Source organism: Salvelinus sp. IW2-2015, unplaced genomic scaffold, assembly GCF_002910315.2.
Source record: "Salvelinus sp. IW2-2015 unplaced genomic scaffold, ASM291031v2 Un_scaffold2210, whole genome shotgun sequence".
In the NCBI taxonomy this organism is placed as follows: Eukaryota; Metazoa; Chordata; class Actinopteri; order Salmoniformes; family Salmonidae; genus Salvelinus; species Salvelinus sp. IW2-2015.
The window spans coordinates 93,637-102,738 of record NW_019943540.1 but is presented as its reverse complement, the minus strand read 5'-3'; the positions used below and the strand labels follow the sequence as shown (position 1 = coordinate 102,738).

Here is a 9,102-nt window from a genome sequence, read left to right as displayed (position 1 = left end):
GCACACGCATCACACACAACACACACACACACACACACACACACACACACACACCACACACACACACACACACACACACACACACACACCAACACACAGCCTACCAGACTCTCAGGAACTAGTGCTGTTCTAGTTAGTCTCTGTGGCTGTACTGTCTGGATGAACTAGTACTGTCTGGGGAACTAGTACTGTCTGGATGAACTAGTACTGTCTGGATGAACTAGTACTGTCTGGAAAACTAGTACTGTCTGGAGAAACTAGTACTGTCTGGATAGAACTAGTATCTGTCTGGATGAAACTAGTACTGTCTGGATGAACTAGTACTGTCTGGGATGAACTAGTACTGTCTGGATGAACTAGTACTGGCTGGGATGAACTATATGTCGAGAACTAGTACTCTGGATGAACTAGTACTGTCTGGAGGAACTAGTACTGTCTGGATGAACTAGTACTGTCTGGATGAACTAGTACTGTCTGGATGAACTAGTACGTCTGGATGAACTAGTACTGTCTGGAGGAACTATACTGTCTGGATGAACTAGTACTGTCTGGATGAACTAGTACTGTGAGGAACTAGTACTGTCTGGAGGAACTAGTACTGTCTGGAGGAACTATTACTGTCTGGGGAACTAGTACTGTCTGGGGGACTAGTACTGTCTAGAGGAACTAGTACTGTCTGGATGAACTAGTACTGTCTGGAGGAAATAGTACCGTCTGGAGGAACTAGTACTGTCTGGAGAACTAGTACTGTCTATCGGAACTAGTACTCGGGGGAACTAGTACTGTCTAGAGGAACTAGTACGTCTGGAGGAACTAGTACTGTCTGGAGGAAATAGTACCGTCTGTGAGGAACAGTACTGTCTGGAGGAACTGGTACTGTCTAGAGGAACTAGTACTGTCTGGAGGAACTAGTACTGTCTGGAGGAACTAGTACTGTCTGAGAACTAGTACTGTCTGGAGGAACTAGGACTGTCTGGAGGAACCAGTACTGTCTATCGAACTAGTACTGTCTGGAGGAACTAGTACTGTCTGGATGAACTTGTACTGTCTGGAGGAACTAGTACTGTCTGGATGAACTAGTACTGTCTGGATGAACTAGTACTGTCTGGGGGAACTAGTACTGTCTGGAGGAACTAGTACTGTCTGGAGAACTAGTACTGTCTGGGGGAACTAGTACTGTCAGGAGGAACTAGTACTGTCTGGAGGAACTAGTACTGTCGGAGAACTAGTACTGTCTGGAGAACTAGTACGTCTGGAGGAACTAGTACTGTCTGGATGAACTGTACTGTTCTGGAGGAACTAGTACTGTCTGGAGGTTCTAGTACTGTCTGGAGGAACTAGTACTGTCTGGATGAACTTGTACTGTCAGGAGGAACTAGTACAGTCTGGAGGAACTAGTACTGTCTGGATGAACTTGTACTGTCAGGAGGAACTTGTACTGTCAGGAGGAACTAGTACTGTCTGGAGGAACTTGTACTGTCTGAGGAACTTGTACTGTCTGGAGGAACTAGGACTGTCTGGAGGAACTAGTACTGTCTGGAGAACTAGTACTGTCTGGAGGAACTAGTACTGTCTTGGAGGAACTTGTACTGTCTGAGGAAACTAGGACTGTCTGGAGAACTATACTGTCTGGAGGAACTAGTACTGTTCTAGAGGAACTAGTACTGTCAGGAGGAACTAGTACTGTCTGGAGGAGCTAGTACTTCTAGAGGAACTAGACTGTCTGGAGGTTCTAGTACAGTCTGGAGGAACTAGTACTGTCTGGAGGAACTTGTACTGTCTGGAGAACTGTACTGTCTGGAGGAACTAGTACTGTCTGGAGGAACTAGTACTGTCTGGAGGAACTAGTACTGTTCTGGAGAACTAGTACTGTCTGGAGGAAAATAGCTACTGTTCTAGAGGAACTAGTACTGTCTGAGGAAAATAGTACTGTCTGGAGGAACTAGGACTGTCTGAGGAGCTAGTACTGTCTGGAGGAACTAGGCTGTCTGGAGGAGCTCAGTACTGTCTGGAGGAACAAGTACTGTCTGGAGGTCCAATACTGTCTGAAGGAACTAGTACTGTCTGGATGAACTAGTACTGTCTGGAGGAACTAGTACTGTCTGAAGGAAACTAGTACTGTCTGGAGGAACTAGTACAGTCTGGAGGAACTAGTACTGTCTGGAGGAACTAGGACTGTCTGGATGAACTAGTACTGTCTGGAGGAACTAGGACTGTCTGGAGGAACTAGGACTGTCTGGATGAACTAGTACTGTCTGGAAGGAACTAGGACTGTCTATCGGAACTAGTACTGTCTGGGGAACTAGTACTGTCTGGAGAACTAGTACTGTCTAGAGGAACTAGTACTGTCTGGAGAACTAGTACTGTCTAGAGGAACTAGTACTGTCTGGAGGAACTAGTACTGTCTGAGGAGCTTAGTACTGTCTGAGGAACTATACTGTCTGGGGAACTAGTACTGTCTGGAGGAACTAGTACTGTCTGGAAAAACTAGTACTGTCTGGGGGAACTAGGACACGTCTGGGCGGAACTAGTATGTCTGGAGGGAACTAGTACTGTCTGGAGGAACTAGTACTGTCAGGAGGAACAGTACTGTCTGGAGGAACTAGTACTGTCAGGAGAAACCAGTACTGTCTATCGGAACTAGTACTGTCTGGAAAACCAGTACTGTCTATCGGAACTAGTACTTGTCTGGAGGAACTAGCTAAGGTGTAGAGAATCAGAGCAGGTGGTCAGTCCAGTTCAAGTGTTCAGCAGTCTGATGGCTTGTAGATACCAACTAGGCTCAGAGTTTCTATCAGACCTCATACTCCGATACCGTCTGCCCGACGGTAAGGGAGAGAACAGCTTGTGGCTGGGGTGTGTGGGGTCCTTGATGATGCTGCAGGCCTTCCTCAGGTACCGTTTCAAGTAAATGTCCTGGATGGGTGGGTGCACGGTTCCAGTGATGTACAGGGCCGTCTTCACCACTCTCTGGAGGGCCCCTGTGGTCGTGGACGTAGTAATTCCCGTACCAGGCCGTCAGGACGCTCTCGATGGTGCAGCTGTATTATTTGGAAAGGACCCGGGGCCTCATGCTGAATTTCTTCAGCCGCCTTAGGAAGTAGAGACGCTGTTGCGCCGTCATGACAACAGTGGTGGTGTTGTTGGTCCAAGTCAAGTTCTCGGTGGTGGGGACCCCGAGGAACTTAACATGTGTGACTCTTTCTACTGCAGTCCTGTTTGTAGGTCGTAGGAAATTATTGCACGAACATTCTGACCAAACAAAGTATTATTTAACAAAAAAAATACCATTAAAAAAAAGCTACGTCGAGCAGAAACCTGCCAGACGAGCGTGCGCCCTCCTCAGGGCCACCATTTTATCAATTCCAGGAGGCAATTCTTAGGATTTACATATCCATTAAAATCCTCCAGGTTCAGGATTATTTTCCTCCAGCGACGAACTGGGTCATATTAAGATCCGACATCTGTAGTTCCTTCACAGGCCTGACAGTCTGTCTCACACCACCCAAAATCACCCACACCCCACTCCCGAGCCGTCGGTCCAGTGTGGAGTATGGAGCTGGTTCCTCTGGCCCCCTCCCTATCTCTTCTGGCCCCCTCCCTATCTCTCCTCTCTCTCTCACCCTCCCTCTGTTTCTCCCCAACCCCCAGGCGGCACTCCTGAACTCGTTCCCGGCCATCTTTGACGAACTGCTTCAGATGTTTACAGTCCAGGAAGTGGCAGAGTTTGTACGGGGCACATTGGGCAGCATGCCTAGCACTGTACACATCGGACAGTCCATGGACGTCGTCAAACTGCAGTCCATCGCTCGCACCGTTGACAGTCGCCTATTCTCCTTCCCAGGTATTTACCACTTAGATGACATTATGAATGGAAGCTCTGAGTTATGACCACTTTGACGCTTTACAGCAGTTTCTGTGTTTAGGGTTTCTGAGTTTACGATATTTCCAATAGCACTAACATTACAATATGTAAGCAGATATGAGATCCACATGGAGGTGAATGGATGAAATACTAAAATTATCATTAACTGTTGTATTGGTCAGTTGTATTGGTCAGTTGTATTGGTCAGTTGTATTGATCAGTTGTATTGGTCAGTTGTAGGTAAATGCTCTAAAACTTTCTCTCTCTTTCTCTGCTTCCCAAATCTTTCTCTCACTCTGTCTGCTTCCCTATCTCTCTTTCACTCACTCTCTCTCTCTCTCTCTCTCTCTCTTTCTCTCTCTCTCTCTTTGCTTCCTCTTCTCTCTCTCTCTCTCTCTCTCTCTCTATTCTATCTGCTTCCCTATCTCTCTCTCTCTCCTCTGCTTCTCTCTCTCTCTGCATCCCCCTCTCTCTCCTCTGCTTCTCTCTCTCTCTGCCCCCCCCCCCCCCTCTCTCTCCCTCATTGTATCTCAGAGTCTCGTAGGATCCTGCTTCCCGTGGTACTGCATCTACATCCACCTCCACCTGAAACAGCAGAAAGAGCTGCTCATCTGTTCTGGCATCCTCAGCAGTATCTTCTCCATCATCAGACCAGCTCTCTGGTAACTATCTCTATTTCTCCATCATCAAGACCAGCTCTCTGGTACCTACTCTGTTCTCTATCTTCTCCATCATCAAGACCAGCTCTCTGGTAAACCTATCTAGTCTCTATCTTCTCCATCATCAAGACCAGCTCTCTGGTAAACCTATCTCTAGTCTCTATTCTTTCCATCATCAAGACCAGCTCTCCGGTAAACTACTCTAGTCTCTATCTTCTCCATCATCAAGACCAGCTCTCTGGTAAACTACTCTAGTCTCTATCTTCTCCATCATCAGACCAGCTCTCTGGTAAATATCTCTAGTCTCTATCTTCCTCCATCTAAGACCAGCTCTCCGGTAAACTACTCTAGTCTCTATCTTCTCCATCATCAAGACCAGCTCTCTGGTAAACTACTCTAGTCTCTATCTTCTCCATCATCAGAGACAGCCTCTCTGGTACTATCTCTAGTCTCTATCTTCTCCATCATCAAGACCAGCTCTCTGGTAAACTACTCTAGTCTCTATCTTCTCCATCATCAAGACCAGTCTTCTGGTAAAACTATCTCTAGTCTCTATCTTCTCCATCATCAAGACCAGCTCTCGGTAAACTACTCTAGCTCTATCTTCTCCATCATCAGACTAGCTCTCTGGAAACTACTCTAGTCTCTATCTTCTCCATCATCAAGACCAGCTCTCTGGTAACTATCTCTAGTCTCTATCTTCTCCATCATCAAGACCAGCTCTCTGGTAAACTACTCTAGTCTCTATCTTCTCCATCATCAAGACCAGCTCTCTGGTAAACTATCTCTAGTCTCTATCTTCTCCATCATCAAGACCAGCTCTCTGGTAAACATCTCTAGTCTCTATCTTCTCCATCATCAAGACAGCTCTCTGGTAAACTACTCTAGTCTCTATCTTCTCCATCATCAAGACAGCTCTCTGGTAAACTATCTCTAGTCTCTATCTTCTCATCATCAAGACCAGCTCTCCGGTAAACTACTCTAGTCTCTATCTTCTCCTCTCAAGACCAGCTCTCTGGTAAACTATCTCTAGTCTCTATCTTCTCCATCATCAAGACCAGCTCTCCGGTAACTACTCTAGTCTCTATCTTCTCCATCATCAAGACCAGCTCTCCGGTACCCTACTCTAGTCTCTATCTTCTCATCATCAAGACCAGCTCTCTGGTAAACTACTCCCCCTTTTAAAAGTTTTCTCTCATCTCCATCATCAAGACCAGCTCTCCGTAACTACTCTAGTCTCTATCTTCTCCATCATCAAGACCAGCTCTCCTGGTAAACTACTCTAGTCTCTATCTTCTCCATCATCAAGATTCAGCTGGTAAACTTAGTCCGTACCATACAAACAGAACAGGTAGATTTACACAGGCCTGCCATACCGATATATTCAATGTATTTTTATGTATTCATATCTCCCGACATAGGACACCGTGCAGGAGAAATAAGATGATGGTCAGAGTCTCTCTAGTGTGCTACTCCAGACCCTGCTGAGCCATCTAGACAGTCTCCAGTCCCAGGAGGCGGTAAGAGGCCAGCGCTGCCCACAGTGCACGGCTGAGATGCACTGGTTAGTATACTAACATCTGCTTCTACTATTTTTGCATCCTTTCCTTGGTCATCTCCATCCCCTCAAGGGACAGACGTCCGTCTTGCCAGACGTTGGAGGACACCTAAGTCCCTGGTTTTCAATCCCTCATCCTCTCTCCTCCTCTCACCCCCACACCTCCCACCCTCCTGTCCCTGCATGTCTCTCTCTCTCTCTCTCTGTCTCTGTCTCTGTCTCTGTCTCTGTCTCTGGTCTCTCTGTCTCTCTCTCTGCCTCTCTCTCTTCTCTCTGTCTCTCTCTGTCTCTCTCTGTCTTTTGTCTCTGTCTCTCTGGTCTTCTGTCTCTCTCTCTTCTGTCTCTCTCTCTCTCTGTCTCTCTCTCTCGTCTCGCTCTGTCTCTCTCCTCTCTGCCTCTCTCTCTCTCTGTCCTCTCTCTGCCTCTCTCTCTCTCTCTCCCTCCTCTCACTCTACCCTTCCAAACCTCCTGGTCCCTGCATGTTTCTGCTCCTTCATCCCTGTGTCTCCCCTGTAGTTGTAGCTTTTATATATTTTCAATCGGAGTTTGAACATTATTTTTGGGAAGAATATAGTCATAATTGTTTTCACAATACAATACTGTAGGTCAAATGAAAGATATGCTTTCAGCAAGGCCCAAGGATGTTTAAGTCTTATAAATGTATTGTTTGATATCAATGGTACGATTTTAACACATTTTGATCAACTGTAGCACTGTTGAGGAACCCAGTAACCCACAGGTGAATGCATTAACTCATATTTAGGAACTAAGTGTTAAAACTACTTACGTGACATGTCCTGCTTTGAATCTAACGGGACCCCCTATGCCAATCATGTCTCTGCTCGGGTTCCTTATCCTTACTCCTCCCCTTCTTCTCCGACCCTGGTCGTTTTTGAATTGGCATCACATTCGGGTGGCTTCACGGGGCACTGCGTGAATTGGCTGACATGCGTGTGCCCTGTGTTTTCACTTCATTGGGCAGGGGGCGAGGGTATGGATGGTCCTGCCTCCTATCCCTGCTGGCGTCAGAATTGGTCCTGAAATCCTTTCCAACATCTGCCTGGACACCTCAGAGCAATAGACGGAGCTTGAAGGTGGACAAACCCACCACACCAACGACCCCACATCACACCAACCACACACACCACCACACACACACACACACCACACTATCACACACACACACATCACACAGGCACACATTCACACACATCACCGACACACACCCAGGGCCACCTTCACAGGGCAGCCACAACAGTTTGGATTGGGGATTTGAATTTCTAATAGCGATGCCTGTTTTTTTTTCACGGGACTTCCCGTGTGTACGCGCTTGCGCATACAATACAAAGATTGTCAAGTGGTCATAAAAATCTGAATTAAAATGATACAAATCTAAAACTAAACTCAACTAATGCAAGAGCACCAGCCTTTTCCATATGGACACACTGATACACTGTGATACATTGGATGCTAAAGAAATTAAAGCATTAAATTCAGAGATCTCCTAGGCCTATGCAGCAGTAATCAAATCAAGTAGGCCTATAACTTCTATCGTTAACTAATTAAAATACATAGGCCTAAAGCCGACAAATAAAAACAGTAGAAAATATCCTGATGAAAATTCAGGTTCTTTCAAATCCCATTAATCTCTCTAGTACGCCTGTCTGCCTCCCTTTCCATCTGCCTGGACTTGAGCTATCGCTCGTGAAGTGCAACATTGTATCAACTCAGCAGGTTGGCGTGCTCAGGCTTCCCTCAACATTATCAGGACAGGCCTCCCGAGTGGCGCAGCTGTCTATGAGGCGTGACTACAGACCTAGGTTCGATCCCAGGCTGTGTCACAGCCGGCCGTGACCCGTGAGACCCGTGAGGCCCGTGAGACCCATGAGGCCCGTGAGACCCGTGAGGCCCGTGAGACCCGTGAGACCCGTGAGGCCCGTGAGACCCGTGAGACCCGTGAGGCCCGTGAGACCCGCGAGACCCGTGAGGCCCGTGAGACCCGTGAGGCCCGTGAGGCCCGTGAGGCCCGTGAGACCCGTGAGACCCGTGAGGCGGCGCACAATTAACCAAAAGTGTAGCAGGTTTTGACCGTTTCCACTCTGAGACTGAGAACAGTAAACGACTGTAATACAATAACAGACACGAAGGTCACCAAATTAACGGTACATTTACTAGACCTGCTGGTTACGTATGTAATGGGGAATTTATACCCCCCAAAAATATAAACAATGAATGTGGAAGAGTTGGTGGGAGACAGTGGAGTACATTCTGGAGAGCTGAACTGCAGAATCCACTCATCGTACTCCCTGTCATAAGCCTTAGGCAGACTGGTACCCAGGCTATGACAGGTTACTTTTGTTATGCAAATGTTACGGCTCCAGCTTTCATAACACACACCAGACGTGAGAGTCATTGATAAACCTGACACACATATTACTGATATAATATGGCCCACATACAACTAATATAATATTGCAAATTATTATAGACGGATACTGTACTGCACAGATGTTCTCTCTCTCTCTCTGCCAGTTCACACGCTCCTGTTCTCTCTCTCTCTCTCTCTCTCTCTCTCTCTCTCTCTCTCTCTCTCTCTCTCTCTCTCTGGAACAAGGCAACGTTGAGAAACAGGAAGTGAACAAGGCAACGTGAGAAACAGGAAGTGAACAAGGCAACGGTGAGAAACAGGAAGTGAACAAGGCAACGTGAGAAACAGGAAGTGAACAAGGCAACGTGAGGAACGGAAGTGAAAACGGAAAGGAATACACAAGACAGAAGGAAAGAAACGAAAAAAATGAAGAGAAGACAGAAAGACAATTAGACAGAGAGAGAGATGTGCTGCGTGCAGAAATAAACTAAACCCTGGCTAAATGGGAGAAGAAATCCAAGATTTAGCATGTTGGGATTATTGCCTGGGATGGGCTCAGCAGAGAGAGAGACGACCCCTTGCCATGGCCAACACATTTAAAAACACACACACCACACACACACACACACAACACACAGCACACACACACACA

At 46.8% G+C, this 9,102-nt stretch overlaps 1 pseudogene; it reads left to right on the top strand.

The window, feature by feature from the left end:
- The window catches only part of LOC112073288 (dedicator of cytokinesis protein 3-like), a 79,758-nt pseudogene that overhangs the window by 13,084 nt on the left and 57,572 nt on the right, over window positions 1–9,102 (top strand).